This window comes from Bubalus bubalis, chromosome 19 (assembly GCF_019923935.1).
Source record: "Bubalus bubalis isolate 160015118507 breed Murrah chromosome 19, NDDB_SH_1, whole genome shotgun sequence".
Lineage (NCBI taxonomy): Eukaryota > Metazoa > Chordata > Mammalia > Artiodactyla > Bovidae > Bubalus > Bubalus bubalis.
The window spans coordinates 42909585-42922024 of record NC_059175.1 but is presented as its reverse complement, the minus strand read 5'-3'; positions in this window follow the sequence as shown (position 1 = coordinate 42922024).

The following is a 12440-nucleotide window of genomic DNA, read 5'->3' as shown; positions in this document are numbered from 1 at the left end:
AAATTCTTTCATAGAAGACTTTAGCCTAAACTGTGAATTTAGGAGAGGATTTCTATAGAGAAAAAAATGTTCAATTTGAGGTTTGAAAGAGTAGTTAAGTTAGGACTTCCCTGGCAGTCCAGTGGTTAAAACCCCTCGCTTCCTTGCATGGGGTTTGTGCTGATCTCTGGTTGGGGAATTAAGGTCCAACATGTGAAGTGTTATGACCAAAAAAAGAAGGAAAAATAGTAGTTAAGTTTGAAGTAGTTGTGAAGTACAACAATCCCAACATAGAGTGTGTGGGACTTCAGGACTTTAGAAAAACCCAAGTGGCTCAAATAAAATGAGAGGGGTAAAGAGGAGGGCAAGATGAAATGGAGATCTTTCTGGAAATTTTGAGGGCATGTTGGGTTTGAGATTATAAAGCACTTAGAAGTTATTAAAGGTTTTTAAAAAGAGAAGAGGCATGATCACCTTTTTTGCTCTAAACCAACTTTGTTTTGTGAAGCCCTAAAGGAGTAACTAAGAACTACAGATGGAAAATAAGGGAAAAAAATAAAAAAAAAACAATTTCCAGCTCACTTCAAAATCTCACTGCTGCTGTATTTGCCTGACTGATCAATATACTGGAACCAAAATTCCCACATACAGCACTTATTATGTAAGTGGTTTTGAAAATGGCCTATGTTTTAAGAAGTCTGTCCTCAAGAAAAATCCTTGCTCTGATTCTAAAGTGTTCAGTCATTTTACCCTGTATAATAATTAAATACAGCATAAGATGTTATAAACTCAACATTGACACTTTTAGTAGTGTTGAAATCCATCATTAATAACTAAAAAAAATCTGACATCATTGTTTAAAATTTTCTTTCTCTTCTTGTTCTTATACACATTGAAGGGAACTTTGGTTTTGAGTGTAAGGAATTTTATTTGTAAATAATTGGGATCTGTTTATGTTTTGATCAAAAAAATTTCAGAGCAAATAAACACAAAAACATTAGTGAATAATTTCCTTGTAATTTTCTTCTTGCTAATATGATTTTAATTAAATAACAAACTTTTACATATAAATGTATATAATTATTATATACCTATATGTGCATGTATATATGTATATATATGTATATATGTGATAAATGTCTTATCATTGTTGTTGTTCAGCCTCTAAGTCATGTCCGACTCTGCAATCCAATTAACTGAAGCATCCCAGGCTTCCTTGTCCTTCACTATCTCCAGGAGTTTGCTCAAACTCATGTCCAGTGAGTCAGATATGCCATCCAAACATGTTATTTTCTGTCACCGCCTTCTCCTGTACTCAATCTTTCCCATGATCAGGATATTTTCCAATGAGTTGGCTCTTGGCATCAGGTGCCAAAGTATTGGAGCTTAAGCTTCAGCATAAATCCTTCCAATGAATAATCAGGAGTGATTTCCTTTAGGATTGACTGGTTTGATCTCCTTGCTGTATAAAGGACTCTCAGGAGTCTTCTCCAACACCACAGCTCAAATCTTTGGTGCTCAGCCTTCTTTATACTTCAGCTATCACATCCATATATGACTACCAGAAAAACTATAGCTTAGACAAGATACAGCTATGCATTTTTGCATTTCTTTTTCTTGGGGATTGTCTTGATCCCCGTCTCTGACAAAATGTGGTCCACTGGAGAAGGGAATGGCATACCACTTCAGTATTCTTGCCTTGAGAACCCCATGGACAGCATGAAAAGGCAAAAAGATGGGACACTGAAAGATGAACTCCCCAGGTCAGTAGGTGCCCAATCTGCTACTGGAGATCAGTTGAGAAATAACTCCAGAAAGAATGAAGTGACAGAGCCAAAGCAAAAACAACACCCAGTTATGGATAGAACTTCATAGAACTGTTCAACTTCAGCTTCTTCAGCATTACTGATTGGGGCATAGACTTGGATAACTGTGATATTGAATGGATTGCCTTGGAAATGAACAGAGATCATCCTGTCCTTTTTGATATCACATTCATTTTTGTCGACCATGATGGCTACTCCATTTCTTCTAAGGGATTCTTGCCCACAGTAGTAGATATAATGATCATTTGAATTAAATTCACCCATTCCAGTCCATTTTAGTTTACTGATTCCTAAAACATCGATGTTCACTCTTGCCATCGCCTTTTTGACTACTTCTCATTTACCTTGATGCATGGACCTAACATTCCAGGTTCCTATGCAATATTGAAAAGCTATGACCAACCTAGACAGCATACTAAAAATCAGAGACATTACTTTGCCAACAAAGGTCCGTCTCATCAAATCTGTGGCTTTACTAATAGTCATGTATGGATGTAAGAGTTGGACTATAAAGAAAGCTGAGAGACAAAGAATTGATGCTTTCAAACTGTGGTGTTGGGGAAGATTCTTGCGAGTCCCTTGACTGCAAGGAGATCCAACCAGCCAATCCTAAAGGAAATCAGCCCAGAATATTGATTGGAAGGACTGATGTTGAAGCTGAAACTCCATACTTTGGCCACCTGATGTGAAGAACTGACTCATTGGAAAAGACCCTGATGCTGGGAAAAATTGAAAGCAGGAGGAGAAGGGGATGACAAACGATAAGATGATTGGATGGCATCACCAACTCGATAGACATGAGTTTGAGCAAGCTCCAGGAGTTGGTAAGGGACAGGGAAGCCTGGCATCTTACAGTCCATGGGGTAGCGAAGAGTCAGACAAGACTGAGTGACTGAACTGATACAATATTGTTCTTTACAGCATCAAATTTTACTTCCATCACCAGTCACATCCACAACTGGGTGGTGTTTTTGCTTTGGCTCCATCTCTTTATTCTTTCTAGAGTTATTTCTCTGCTCTTCTCCAGTAGCATGCTGTTAAAGTGATGTACTCAATATGCCAGGAAATTTGGAAAACTCAGCAGTGGCCACAGGACTGGAAAAGGTTAGTTTTCATTCTAATCTCAAAGAAAAGCAATTCCAAAGAATTTTCAAACTGTCGCATAATTGCACTCATGTCACACACTAGCAAATCAATGCTCAAAATTCTCCAAGCCAGGCTTCAACAGGACGTTAACCACATCTTCCAGATGTTCAAGTTGGATTTAGAAAATACAGAAGAACCAGATATCAAATTGCCAACATCCTTTGGATCAGAAAAGCAAGAGAGTTTCAGACAAAAAAAAAAAAAAAAAATCTACTTCTGCTTTAATGACTATGCCAAAGCCTTTGATTGTGTGGATCACCACAAACTGTGGAAAATTCTGAAAGAGATGGGAATACCAGACCACCTGACCTGCCTCCTGAGAAATCTGTATGGAGGTCAAGAAGCAACAGTTAGAACTGGACATGGAGCAATAGACTTGTTCCAAATAGGGAAAGGAGTATGTCAAGACTGTGTATTTTCATCCTACTTGAAGGTGGGAGGAGAAGGTGACAACAGAGGATGAGATGGTTGGATGGAATCACCAACTCAATGGACATGAGTTTGAGCAAGCTCCGGGGGTTGGTGATGGACAGGGAGGCCTGGTGTGCTGCAGTCCATGGTGTCAAGAAGAGTCAGATACAACTGAGCGACTGAACTGAACTGACTGAAGACCTTTTTGTATAGTTCTGTGTATTTTTGCCACCTCTCCTTATTATCTTCTTCTTCTGTTAGGTCCTTGATCTTTCTGTCATTTTTTGTGTCCATCTTTGCATGAAATATTCCCTTTATATCTCCAATTTTCTTAAAGAGATATCTAGTCTTTCCAGTTCTATTGCTTTATTCTATTTCTTTCATTGACCACTTAGGAAGGCTTTCTTATCTCTCTTTGCTATTCTCTGGAACTCTGCGTTCAGCTCAGTATATCTTTCCTTTTCTCCTTTGCCTTTAGCTTCTCTTCTTTTCTCAGATACTTGTAAGGCCTCCTCAGACAACCACTTTGCCATCTTTCATTTCCACTCCCCCTCCCTTGGGTATGGTTTTGGTCACCACCTCCTGTACAATGATATGAACCTCTCTCCATAGTTCATCAGGCATTCTGTCTATCAGATCTAACACCCTGAATCTATTCATCACCCTCACTGTATAGTCTAATAGGAATTTGATTTAAGCCATACCTAAATAGGCTGTGGTTTCCCTACTTTCTCCTATTAAAGCCGCATTTTGCCATAAGGATGTGATGATATGAGCCATAGTCAGCTCCAGGTCTTGCTTCTGCTGACTGTATACAGCTTCTCCATCTTTGGCTGCAAATAATATAATCAATCTGATTTCGATATTGACCATCTGGCAATGCCCATGTGTAGAGTCATATGAAAAAAATATTTCTTGTATTTCTACATAAAACAACTTCATTAAATATTTTTTATGAAACAAGGTAATAATCCACCTCTTTTTGAACAAAAGTACCTAACATTTTAAAAATTTAGAATATAAAAGCAAATGCAGCCAGTGTAAAAAAAAAAAATTAAATACTATCACAAATGCCTCTGGTAGAGGTCACTCAATTTTAAATCTAATCATAAATCACCTTTTTCACAATGGCAGTATCAGTGTTTCCTAGCTTTAACTCAACCACAACTGTTCCTGGTTAAAATGATCATCATTTGCCTACAATGAAAGGTTTCATTGGCTCATTATAATCTATTATCCAACCAAAAATACAGATGCCTCCTCTAATTAGAATCATATATACAAAAACCAGACTATTAATTTACTTTTGAACTTTTCTCCTCCCTTTGTGGAGAAATCTAGGACTTTGGCATGAAGGACAAGAGTTTAAATTCCCCAGCCTCAAAGTTTATGACTCATGGAGCAATGAAAAAAAAAAAAAATCCTTGGTTTCTCCTTCTCAAAATGGTATTGTCTTACTCTCTAGCATTCACATCATGGAAAGAGCACTTATTACACAATCAGAATTAGTATTGTTCCTCTAATAGAGGAAAATTTTATTTCTAGTGGCTACTAACAGCTGGCTAGCAAGATGTACTGTGTCATTTATAGACTAACATAAAAGTGGAAAAGTTTCATTTTGATGACTAATCAATGCTGCTGCTAAGTCACTACAGTTGTGTCCGACTCTGTGCGACCCCATAGACGGCAGCCCACCAGGCTCCCCCATCCCTGGGATTCTCCAGGCAAGAACACTGGAGTGGGTTGCCATTTCCTTCTCCAATGCATGAAAGTGAAAAGTGAAAGTGAAGTCCCTCAGTCGTGACTGACCCTCAGCGACCCCATGGACTGCAGCCTTCCAGGCTCCTCCGTCCAAGGGATTTTCCAGGCAAGAGTACTGGAGTAGGGTGCCATTGCCTTCTCCTGACTAATCAATAGGTAGCAATAATTATATTATGATCCAGCTTACTTTAATCTTTCATTTCCATTAATCCAGGAACAGAATCCTACAGTAACACATGAGAATAAGTAGAGGCAAAATGAAGAAATATCTCACTGAGAAATAGAGTATTTCTGAGCTCATATCCTATTTGAGAACAGAATCCTACAGTAACACATGAGATAAGTAGAGGCAGAATGAAGAAATATCTCACTGAGAAATAGAGTATTTCTGAGCTCATATCCTATTTGAGATTAGTGTCCCATCCAACCAGGAATCTAAACACCTGCATTGTCACACAAGTAACCGTCTCTTACTCAACTTTCCAACTCCAGTCAATGATCAAATCCCACTAGTTTTCTCATACATTTTCTCCTGAATCTGTTTTCTGTTCTTCTTTGCATCTAACATGACTGAATGTCCAAATTCCTAAGGTTGCTTTCAGTTCCATTTCTGCTCCCTCCAATTGACATTCTGCACTGCAACCAGAAGAATCTTTTTCTGAAACCAAGCCTAATGATATCATTTGCCTTGTTCAAAATTATTCAGGAGCCCCTTCACCAGGCACCCAAGTCCTTTTATGAGCTGAACCCCATCTCTTTCTTTGTCTTCGTGTACTGTCTCATCACTGTTGAAATGTGTGCTCTTGCAATTCTTAACTATGATAAGGCATTCACCGCATGATTTCTCAGCACTGCCCCTATTGTTCTCTGAATCCAGAATGTCCTCTCTTGTTTGTCTGATTGATTCTAAGTATACTATTTATATGCCAGCATCTCTCTGAAAGTTTCTTTGATCTACATGCTCATAGACTAATTCCTTACTACTCTAAATTTTCCCCATTTTTATAACATAATACATTTTTGTATTAGCTTGTTTATGTCTAAAATTTGGTCTCTTGAGGGAAGGAATATCATCTTATTCAGAGCAGGACATTTAGATACAGTTGTATTTAATGTGTGAGTTGTTATGTGGAGGGAGAGAGCTATTTCAATACAATCAGGTGTCAAAATGTCTCTGTAAAAGTACAATATATTTGACTTTCATGACTGCTCTTCCCTTATATATAGGATTGTTACATTTTATTTAGTAAAATATTACATTGCCATAATATTTTAAATTAAAATGAAACCTCTAAGGAAATAAACATATAAAGATAAAATTTTAAGTTTGATAGAACTGAGATTGTATTTCTCCCCAAGATATGATCTAATATCCTGCCAGGCTCCGTTCAAATGGCTAAATGTTCTTAATACTGGTAGAGATTAAGACAGATGATTTAATAAGTTATCACTTAAAGAAATGAGTCAAAACTCCAGACCAACAAGATAATTTCCACAGAAAGTACAGGAAGAAGTTAATGAAGCAAAACAGGTAATTGTTATAATGAAGACAGGAAAAAGAAGGCATCTAAACCTTCTGATATGCCTGAACACATGATGACATGCAACACTATTTAATTAATAACTGCTTCTGATGGGACAAAAATTGATCTGTCAACAATATATAAAATTATAATATTTAAATCTTCTTAAATTCCCAATAAATTATAAGCTGACTAAGAAATTTGGTGATGTTAACCTTTAACTATAAAGATATATTGATTAAGCTATTATTAAACCAACAGTGAATACCAGGAATATATTTACTGAATTTAAGAAATGAATTACTTTTAAGCACTTTGAAAGTATTAACTAGAAAGTCTACAAAGCAATACTTTTTACATCTAGTTTATCTACAGTCAAAACTGCTTAAGCTTTCTTTTAAACATATAGACTGATAACTTATTCTTGGGTGTTTTTATAGCAATGACAATCTAGGATGGAAATTTTACTGTGTCACCGTGAGTACCTAATTTTATTAATCTGGATTTCTTGCAAAATAGTTCATAATTCAACATCATATTTACAAGTAATGACCAGTTTACAAATCAATTACAAACACACCAGTGCACAGAATTTACAAACAATATGTTCATACTCACTTATTTCCAAACACATTCTAAGCTACGTGGTGTTCCAGGTGGTGCTAGTGCCTGCCCAATGCAGGAGAAAAAAGAAGTACAAGTTTGATCCTTGGACCAGGAAGATCCCCTGGAGAAGGAAATGGTAACCCACTCCAGTTTCTTGCCTGGAGAATCCCATGGACAGAGGAGCCTGGCAGGTTACAGTCCATGGGGTCACAAGAGTCGGACACGACTTAGTGACTAAACCCCACCACCACCACACATTATCTTTTTCCTTTTTTGTTTAGAGAATGCATTCTCATCACTAATATTAATTTACTGAATTTTACTTCAAACATGATAAATAAATGTGTATATTTAAGAATCCATATTGTATATGAATATATAAGTTTAGAATGGCTGGTATGAAACTATTTGAATTGACTGACATATTATAAATAATGTGAAAGAAAAACGAGTCACACTAAACTACAGATAATAAAAAAAAATTGTCCATTTTACACTGATTCAGAGATTTTAAGAAGTACCTAAGAAAAAGCAACAAGCACAAAATATTTTCTTTGAAACTGTAAGTGAAAGTTGCTCAGCCGTGTGTGACTGTTTGCGACTGCATGGACTGTACAGCTCATGGAATTCTCCAGGGCAGAATACTGAGTGGGTAGCCTTTCCCTTATCCAGGGGATCTTCCCAACCCAGGGATTGAACCCAGGTCTCCTGCGTTGTAGGTGGATTCTTTGAAGAAACTAATAAAATTAATAGGCACTTCACAAGCCTGATCAAGAACAAATATATCTTTCATAAATTAAAAACAAAACAAGTGAGTAATATGAATAACTTGTCACTAAATGTGGCTAATTCCATGCCTGGGTGAGGAGAATAGGATGAGCATGGAAATATTTTTCCAAGAAAAAGTAAGTGCCAAAATTAATTAAGGAATGTCAACCTACAGCAGGGGCTCACATGCTAAATCTAGAACAATTTAATCACCAAAATAAATAATGAGAGTAACATAGTACAACTCATTGATTAAAACAAGAATCCACAAATCTATATTGATAAAAATACCTTCATGAGATGGGAAAGCATCTGCTAATAGTAATTTTGGGGCTCCAAAATCACTGCAGATGGTGACTGCAGCCATGAAATTAAAAGACACTTGCTCCTTGGAAGAAAAGCTATGACCAAAATAGACAGCATTTTAAAAAGCAGAGACATTACTTTACCAACAAATGTCCATCCAGTCAAAGCTATGGTTTTTCCAGTAGTCATGTATGGATGTGAGAGTTGGACTACAAAGAAAGCTGAGCACCAAATAATTGCTGCTTTTGAACTGTGGTGTTGGAGAAGACTCTTGAGAATCCCTTAGACTGCAAGGAGATCCAACCAGTCCATCCTAAAGGAAATAAGTCCTGAATATTCATTGGAAGAACTGATGCTAAAGCTGAAACTCCAATACTTTGACTACCTGATGTAAAGAACCGACTCTTTGGAAAAGACCCTGATGCTGGGAAAGATTGAAGGTGGGAGGAGAAGGGGATGACAGAGGATGAGATAGTTAGATAGCATCACCAACACAATGGACATGAGTTTGAGTAGGCTCCAGGAGTTGGTGATGGACAGGGAAGCCTGGCATGCTACAGTCCATGGGGTCACAAATATCTGGACATGAGTGAGTGACTGAACTGAACTGAATTGTAAAAAGATAACTAACAGTTGCAGAAGACATGATAGACATAAAAATCCAGCATGATAAGAATAGGTGTGGTTGATTCACATAGGAATCATCAATAGATGCTTAGGCTGGTGAGAAAAGTTTGAGGAGAAGCAGAATATTGGCATAGATTCATAGTATCTTCCAATGAAATACTTATCAATTACAAATTGGAGAATGTCTTTCTGGAGGGAAAACCTGGAAGACATGAAACTGACAAAGTAATCAAGGTTATCATCTCCATCAGCAGGATAAGTGCTCAGTGTGTGCCTCCTGATGTGAGGCATCTTAGACTAGCACAATATATGTTCTATGGAATTTCTGCAAATAATGAATGGCTTAATTTTGACTGGAGGAAAACATCAAATTCAGTTCTTTCATAAGAAAGCAAAGGTGAAGGTCATACAAGAAAAGAGGAACTGGAAACAGTTCCACTTTAAATAAGGCTGGAATGACATGCTAAATAAAGGACACACATTCTTGGATTGGACCTAGAAAGAGAAAGGAAGAAGAAATATTATCTACAAGAGTATAACTAAGAATAGTTTGATAAATGTAAATGAAGTCTGTGAATTTAATGGTAGTGTTGTATCAAGATTATTTTCCTGATTTAGAAATAGGGTGACCATCTGTCCTACTATGCACAGGACTATCCAGATATTATCACAGAGGGTTCAGTATTATAGAAAAACTTTCCCTAGTCACAAAAAGTTACAAAAGTACACTTGCTTTTGAGGATACATGGAGAAGTTTGGGGGGAAAATTACAAAGTCCCATACTGTAGACAGAACTAAAGCACTACTGCTTTTGTTTAAAATGAAAATAAAATAAAATAAAATGAATACAGCATAATTATCTCCCTTCTATATTCAAGGTTGCTGCTTTTGCCCCTGGCCACTGATATTAAAAATTATGATTTGTGAGTCTCAAGTATGAGTTACTCATTGCTGAAAGACTCTGAATGATGTGACTTAAGAGCACTAAGTACATGAGTTGTGATCATTATATTAACCATTCATCATTAGCAATATCAAGATGGCAGACTTGGAAGACCCTGAACTGAGCTCTTCCCATCAATACAACAATACTATAACTATATATAGTTCAATTCTCTCTGAGAATAAATTGATGTCTAGTAGAACACCTCTTCAACAAATAAGGATAAAAGAGGGGGAAAAAAAAAACAGTGTAATGGATGGGAAGGGAAGAGAGTGGTCTAATCAGGACACACATCTCTGATAAGCAACTCAAAAGAAGGAGATATAACAAACTTGGAGATTTTTACTCAGAAGGAGGTGTTCAAGTTCCATATTAGGTACCTTAGCTCTGGGATCATAACTGGTTTTGAAAGCCAACAACTCTTACTATCAGGAGAGCCAGAAGCTTGTAGAAAAAAACCGAGACTCCATTCTTAAAGGGTACATTCACAAATTTACAAGCCCAGAGCCCCAGAATAGAGGTAATGAATTTTAAAGCACCTGACACTCTAGTTGGTCTGCCAAAACTGTCCAAGCAGAACCCCAGCCAACACTCACTTTCAACTCCAACAATTTTTCAAGGCATAAGCTACCAGAGGACCCCAGAAAAAGACCCAGCTCACATCAGGCTCCAGTTCTAGAACACTGGCTCCATCCTAACCCCATCAGCTTGCCCCAAGAGAAGTCCCAGCCGACTCCACACTCTGGTTCCAACATCATCACACAGGTATTGGCCTCAACCACACTCTGCTAGAAGCACTGGGTCATATTGGAATCCAGCTCCAGCTCTGCTGGGTTTAACCCACTTCACCTCCATCAAGATGGTGGCCCCCAGTGCACCTGTGAGAAGCCCTGGTCTTTTCTTGTTTCAGCTCCAACCCTCCCACCAAAGCCACTGGGCACATGTAGTCTGTAAGGGATGCTTCTATACAAGGACATGCTTTCAAGACTGGGATAGTCTTGAAATAGTTTTGCCTGATTTCATAAAGACAAAATGAGAAATTCAAATGAAATGAGAAGAAAAAGAAATATGTCCCAAGCTGAAAAACAAAATGAAACTCAGAAAAATAAAACGAAACAAGGGTAAGTAATTTATCTAAAAGAGTATTCATAAAACACTCTCCAAACTCACGTCAAGAATAGAGGAACAAAGGGAAAACTTCCTCAAAGAATTTTAAAATATATGCCAAAATGTAGGAAAAATCAGAGCTAAAAAGCTACAATGAATGAAATTAAAGAAACACTAGAGGGAATCTACAGATGACTAGGTGATACAGAAGAATGCTTGAGTGCAGTAGAAAACAGAACAGTGAAAATCACCCAATCAAAACAACAAAGAGAAAAAAGAAGTTTTAAATGCACAGTTAGTCTAAAGGACTTCTGAGACAACATCAAGTGTACTAACATTTACACTATGGGGATCCCAGAATAAGAAGAAAGAAAGAGAAGAAAATATATTTGACCAATTAATGGTTGAAAACTTTCCTAACCTGGGGAACAAACCCAGGTCCATCATGAACCCAAAGGAGATTCACCCCAAGACATAATAAAATGGCAAATGTTAGATATAAAGAGACACTTTTAAATACAGCAAGAGAAAAACAAAGAATCACATGAATGGCATCTCCTGTAATGCTAAAGGCTGATTTTTCAGAAGAAACTTCACAGTCTAGAAGGAAGTGTCTTGATATATATTTAAAGTGCTGAAAACAAAATCCTACAATCAAGGATACTCTACCCAGCAAGGTTATCATTCAGAACTAAAGAAGAGATAAAGTTTCCCAGACAAGTAAAAACTATGAGATTCCATTACTAAGCTTCCCTGGTATCTCAGTGGCAAAGAATCTTCCTACCAATGCAGAAGCCATGGACTTGATCCCTGACCTGTGAAGATCCCACATGACTCAGAATGACTCAGTCTGTGTGCCATAAATATTGAGACTGTGCTCTAGATCCCTTGACTCACAACTACTGAGTCCACATGCTACAACTACTGTAGTCTACACACCCTAGGGCTCTTGTTCCGTAACAAGAGAAGCCTCCACAATGAGAAGTGCACACCACAGATAGAAAGCAGCCTCCACTAGCCACAACTAGAGAAAAGCCTGCACAGCAGCAAAGACTCACCACAGTCAAAAATATGAGTAAATAAATAAAACTATTTTCTAAAAAATCAAAAAGAGTCCATTACCATTAAATTGACCTTACAAAAAATGTTAAAGGGTCTTCTTTAAATGAAAAAGGAAAGGCTATAGCAAAATAATAAAATATATAAAGAAAAAAATCTCACTGGTAAAGGAAAATCTATAGTAAATGCAGTGAATCAACCACTTAAAAAGATAGTATGATGGTCAAAACACAAAAGTCATAAAAAATAACTACAATGTGTAGTTAAGGGAAGAACTAAATTAAGATAGTGGGATTACTTCAAGGACACAAGAATGGCTCCATATCCACAAAGCAATTGATGTGATAAACCACATTAACAAAAGGATGAATAAAAATT